We start from the raw sequence: 6,107 nt of genomic DNA, 5'->3' as shown, positions 1-6,107 counted from the left end.
TCTATGAACATATCACCTCATTGCTCAAGAGTAGTCAAAAAAAGAAAATCAAAATTTCAGAATTCTTAGGAAAGAAAAGTATGACATCACCACTGTATAAATTCATGGAGCATCTGCTTCTGCAATACCAAGTACACTCACCTGAAAAAAAAAAAAAAAAAAAAAAAAAGAAACTGTAACAGGAAAAAGAAAAGATACATGGCAGAATGACAAACATGGTAAGTACAAAACTGCTTCCATGTGAGAAACAAAGTTAGCATGCAGAAGTTGAATAGGAAGTGATCACTTGCCATTTGACTTTCCCAATTGTACTGTTCAGGCCAGATGCCAGAAAGGGGAGGTGGACATCATACAAGAGCTCTGTCGCACGCCTTTTTGTTCAGCTGCTGAAGCCTTCATATTCTGTCAGACAAGAACGTCAAGGGATGTGTGAGAATTGTGACAGCTGGGTTTCATACAGAATCCCAGCATATCTTCAGGAAAAAAATATAAGAGGAAAAAGGAGGAACAACAACGGCTGTACTTGCAGTATTTTTTGTGCCATTACTTCTAAATCATCAATCATTAGAGGTCTCCACTTCCCAGCCCATCTGCCCCCACCCCCTACAATTTCAGATTTAAAATAAATTAAAAACCACTTAGGCAGCATTTACTAATATCTGACTATGGCGATCTAGCCATGTTGCTTGCCAGCCTCTATGGTGATGCATTTTAACACAGCTCCTCTCACATTTTTACATTTCTCTCATTTTTCAAACTCCTTTGAGCATTGTGGGTTCAGGTTGTTAACTCAGCTCCTTCAAGGACAGCTCTACTTTTCATTCAGTTGTGCAGTGGCTAGTACCAATTGGTCCCATACCTGATATCAGCCTTGAACTACTAATGAGTTATTAATAATATGCAAGCAATCATTTTAATTGCAACCGGGTGTCTAGAATTTAGGACCCGTACAAAGAGTTCCTTCTATCTAAAATATTATTGTCCCATTGTACATTTTGGAGTTTAGTTCTCATTAAAAGTAATAGAGGGAAATAGTCTGTAGCAAACTGAATGTGTTTGTTTTCACAGTTCACCTCCTGCTCCTCTGCACTAAAACACACGCTCACTCAGTGACAAGACCACAGCTGTTGCCATCTTTTACTTACCTGCTGAGTGCAATATTTAGCTTGAGGGACACTGAAGTTTTCTGTTTGTTAGTTATCAGGTCAATAACTCTCACCCTATCACTTCAGTTTCCATTCTGTTGATAAAACCTGTCAGCCTTCCTTGAGTGGTTCCTGGCCCTCAGAAGAAATCACATTAAATTGGCACAACCAACTAAATCTGTAAGGGATGTGCTCCTGACTTACCAAAGGGAAAGGGGGAGGGCTTGGATTTCTCTCCCTCTTCCTTCTTGCACGGTTCTAATGTCCAAGTGCTTACAGCTCTGTTGAAATCTTCCCTAGGGATTCAGCAGTTCAAGTCAGCTCGGGTCTTTGAGTATGGCCCAGAGGAGATGTCTGTGAAGACAAAATTGATATGTTTAAGTGCAAGAGACAATAATCATTTCTTCAAGTAGAAGCTAAAAATACCCAGAAGAAAGTGGAATTCATAATGGAGATTTTAAAGATCTGTGACATACCAGAGTCTGCACAAGGGTTTTAATGAGAGAGAAGCCAATTTAATTGGTCAGTGCAAGCAGATGCTTTACTGGGTGAGTGGGCTACAACGTCTCACATTCCCGTTTAATGCCAGGAGCATCACCGCTGTGCTCAACATGGCTGCGACAAGCCCATGTCAGAGGAGCGCACTGTCAGAATCGGGAAGAACCTTTATAATCAACATCTCCGGGTTGTCAGATCACAGAGCCGAGCTGCAAAGAGAAAGCACTAAAAAGAGGCCGCAAAAGCTGACAAAGGAATGCTTCTAAAGGTAATTGCATGACTGACCATCTCCTGTTGTCGTTTGTTTCACTGAAGCTAAAACAGCCCGTTAAATTTTAAAGTCTGTTAATGCTGCATTAACAGGGAGTTGCCGAGTACCAGGATTAAAATCTGCAGGCCTCCCCTGTGAAAACCCTTCTGGAGTGTATGTCACCATTCATAGGAAACCCAGAAATAACTTCCGTGGACCGTTCAATTATAGGCAATCACCACACAGCGCTCCCTCTACTTGTGGCATGGCTCATCAATCAGGTTTTCTGTCACCATGTCTCTTCTCATAGCAGTCACCAGAAGGCTCTGAGTTCCCTCCGAATTCATGTGACATTTACTGTCAGGGGCTGTCAACACCAAGAGATTTTTCCCAGGGCCTCAGAGTTCATCACAAAGCAACAAGATATATCCTCAAAACCTGCTCCAAGTTCCGGCTCTGGATTACAATGACTGACTGAGGGGCTTTGCAGCAGTCCGGGAAGAGTAAAGTGGCAGCATGAGCTGCAGCTTATGCCCAAATACCTTCTTTTTTCTTATTCTGTTAGAAAAATACAACTGTATTAAGAGAGGTTTTCAGCCTATGACTAATTAAGACTTCCTCAAAAATGCCCCTTGTAAACTTTTAAGGGAAAAATGAGATTTTTTTGCTCTGAAATTTAGCCTTCCCATCTTTAGCATTGATCTTGCATTCTATGTCTGTTTAACAATACAGTGACCCAGAGAAAAAATGTATAAAACTTAATAAATTGCAGTTGGCAGTATTGACAGACTGTGTACATGCACATTTGGTTTTGTATGAACACATTATAAGAAATCTAATAAAGTAAAACAAACACATTTTCTTTGTCTGTGAGCTGTGAAACTAGATCATCTGTAATTACAATGTTTCAAGCACACTTGGTCAAAGTCCTGTGGTGGGTTTTCTTAGCCATAAATTTCTGGCTTTAGAAAAACCTACTGTGTATGAAAGCTTACATGTTCCACTAAAGTTACTTTGCTCAAGACTGAAAAAGAAAAATGCAGGTGAAAACATGTTTCTAGAATACCACTATGAGACAAGAAGAAACAGCTCCAGCACCCAAGGAATTAAGTTCCAGTGGCAAATGTGTCTCAGAGAAATAATCAAGAACTTGGAGATATGTTGATTTTGTCTGGACTTCAAGGGGGGCTGGAATTAATGAGTGGTTAAACCAGTGAAAAAAAGAGTGCTTTCAAATTGTAAGGTTTTGGAAAGACTTCAGAATGTATATAACCTCCTGGAACTTCAATATTTGTTTTTAACTTGCTTTCTACAACCAGTCTGGTTTGCTCTTTTCACCAAAATAAATATATTTTTCTTAAGGAGCACAGCATTTATTTCCCTGAGGAGCAAAGTATTTATCTTTCTAAAATTGTTGTGTGATAACAAACACAGTTTTCTCAGCCCCTTCTTGTACACGCTGTGTGCTAGCCCACTGATCACCATCATCTGAGCCCAACAATCCAAGCAATTTTCCACCCAATTTATAGTCCATTTACCCAATCACCTCACCAGTTTGGTAAGATGATACTATGAGAGACCATGTCAAAGGCCTTGCTAAAGTCAAGGCAAACACCACCCACTTCTCTCTCCTTGTTCCCTGAGCCAGTCTCATCACAGAAAGCAATCTGGTTGGTTCAGCATGATTGCCCTTCTCAAATCCATGCTGGCTGTTCCCAATCACCTTCCTGTCCTTCACATGCTTCAAGTTTCCAGAAGAAGGTGTACCATCATCTTCCAGAGACCCAGGCTAAATAGAGTGTGTCAGAGTTGCCCAGTCCTTCTTCTTATCCTTCTTGAACAAGCATATGATGTTTGCCCTTTTTCAGTCACCAGAACTCTCTCCTGATTACTGTGGCCTTTCAAAGTGGCCTTGCAATAACATTGGCCACTTCCCCGAGCACCCTTGGATGCATAGAACAGAATCCCACCATCAACAGTCAGAAAAGACATAGCAAGACACTCCACACCGGCAGCATTTCCTCATGGCTTATCACCTCTTTCTTCTCAATATCCTCTCCACCCTCTGGCTGCAAGGAATGCAAACTAGCTGAGCTGGAAAGACACAAGCAGTAGCCCTCACACAGAACGCTCTGTCCTGCCTGCACAGCCTGAGTCATTTCTCTCTACAACATTTACTCCTTCAGCCATGTTACTCCACGACAGCCTACGTCTCTGCTCTTTGCTATCTCAGCTTTGTCTTGCTCTAATCAGTCCCCTTCCTCATCACTCAGAATCCCCCCCTCATCTCATCTTCATTCAGCTATTTTCCTTCTCCAGAGTAAAAGACACAAAAGCACAGCAACTCGCAATGGACACTGTTCAACTCCTGTGGCATCCCCACGATATGAATCAAAACAGATTAGCTCTGCAATAGACTTGCCAGTTGCAAAAAAGACAGTATCACACACCAAATGGCTGGGGACTTGAAAGCAAAATAGGACTAACAGCATTAAAAGTACAGTCATTAGCTGAGAAGATCTTGGATGAACCAAAACCAACAAATGCAGTTTAAGTTTTTGGAGCATTAATTACTGATACCAACTTCATGAGTGAGAAAATTAAGGTAAGATTATACAGTGAAGATGCTGGTATTTCTATTTTGCATGTAATTTTCATCCCCAAACAAACTGTAGTAGCTTAGCAAATACCAGTCTACTAACGTGAGACAATTACAGACACATTTACTAAAACAGACAACTAAATGACTTTGTAATTAAGGTATTAAGCCAAATCTGGGGTGAAAAGGATAAAGGATTTGTGTCCCATGAGACAATAAAAAAAAAAAAAAAAAAAAAAAAAAGCAGCTAAGGAAAACCAAAAGAAATTTCGTAGTTTAAAGCTAGCGTTTAGGCTGATGAAAGGGAGCGATTACATATCTCCTAGAAAGCCACACTTGAAACTAAACTTGCAGCCAGCCAAGCATAAAACACAGATATACTGAACAAGAACTACAAGTTCATAACTGGAATTACCAGTAAGGAGAACACTATATTCTGGAAAGAGAAACAAACTGCCAGATTGACCAAGAATTTCTGTGCCTATGGAACAAAGAAATAAACAAGGCAGTACACTGTTGAGCTGGAACGAATGCAGGGGTGGCAATATTCATACTTCTGAGGGAAACCACTAATGTAAGGAGAACATAAAGCGTATTTTTCTCTCACACTGGCTTGCCACACTCTCGGTTGGGAACTCTGCCATCTCCTGTTGCAACACCATTGAAATAAACACACAGACACACAGCAGATGGAAGCCAAGGCAGGCCTCTGTGAGCACCGTCAGTCACAGATCAGGCTGACTGCCGACAAAAGGTGAATGCAGGTTCATACACGGCCCAAACCGCAACCACATCTTAATGCATTTTTTTAACACATTTCCATTCACAAATATTTTGCATTTATACATATTTCCCAGATATAATTAATCACATCACTGATTACAGGCAGATTAACTGAGTTCCTGATCACACCTGAAATTACTTTCTTGTTCTAAGAAAAGTATTTTGCAGTGCGCAGTTTCTCCCCAGTTCGACTGCAGCACGCCCAAAGGCCCATCTACCCTGCAGGCACGCTGGTGCAGGCCAAGGCACCCTTTATTGGGTTTATTAGGCAATCTCAGGCTTGCTCCCCACTACTAACTTGGGCCCTACAGGCCAAGTCCTCACCCCCGGGACTCATCGACCCCTCACACAAACCGCGGCCCTGCAGCACACCCGGCCGGCCCCCCGTGCTCTCTGAGGGAGATTCATCTCCCCGAGCTACAGGGGATCCTCAGGGATCCTCCCCCGGCCACCCAGACCTACAAGTGACTCCGCGGGCCGTCACGGAACAGCCCTGGCACTACACGGGACCCCGACCCACAAGGGGACCCCGGGGCCTACACGGGCCCCTCCAGGCCTGGGCCTGCCCCAGCCCCACGGCGCGGCCCAGGTCCGGCGCCCGCCGCGCCGTTCCCGCGCTCCGCCGGAGGGCGGGCCGCCCGCCGCTCTAGCTCCTCTCTGTGGTATGGCGGCGCTCTAGCCCTGCCCGCCTGCTGGGCTCGGGTCGCTTGAAACCGCTCCTCGGCGCTTTGCCCGGACGAGCTCCGTTCTCCCCGCAGCCCGGTGCGGGGGCCGCCGCCGCCGTCCCGCGGGAGGCCCGCCGGGACCAGCCGACCCCTTCAGCCGCTCCGTC

General features: G+C 44.0%; 1 long non-coding RNA gene across 1 annotated transcript; it reads right to left on the bottom strand.

The window, feature by feature from the left end:
* Positions 1–295: 295 nt before the first annotated feature.
* Positions 296–5,767, bottom strand: LOC119152820. The gene is made up of 3 exons (XR_005105941.1): positions 2,022–5,767; positions 1,350–1,499; positions 296–402 (listed from the first exon to the last, which is right to left on the bottom strand). It is a non-coding gene; the product is annotated as an uncharacterized LOC119152820 (long non-coding RNA).
* Between the last annotated feature and the right edge of the window lie 340 nt (positions 5,768–6,107).

Source organism: Falco rusticolus, chromosome 8, assembly GCF_015220075.1.
Source record: "Falco rusticolus isolate bFalRus1 chromosome 8, bFalRus1.pri, whole genome shotgun sequence".
NCBI lineage: Eukaryota > Metazoa > Chordata > Aves > Falconiformes > Falconidae > Falco > Falco rusticolus.
The sequence above is the reverse complement of the archived record's forward strand: the minus strand, read 5'-3'. Positions and strand labels throughout refer to the sequence as shown.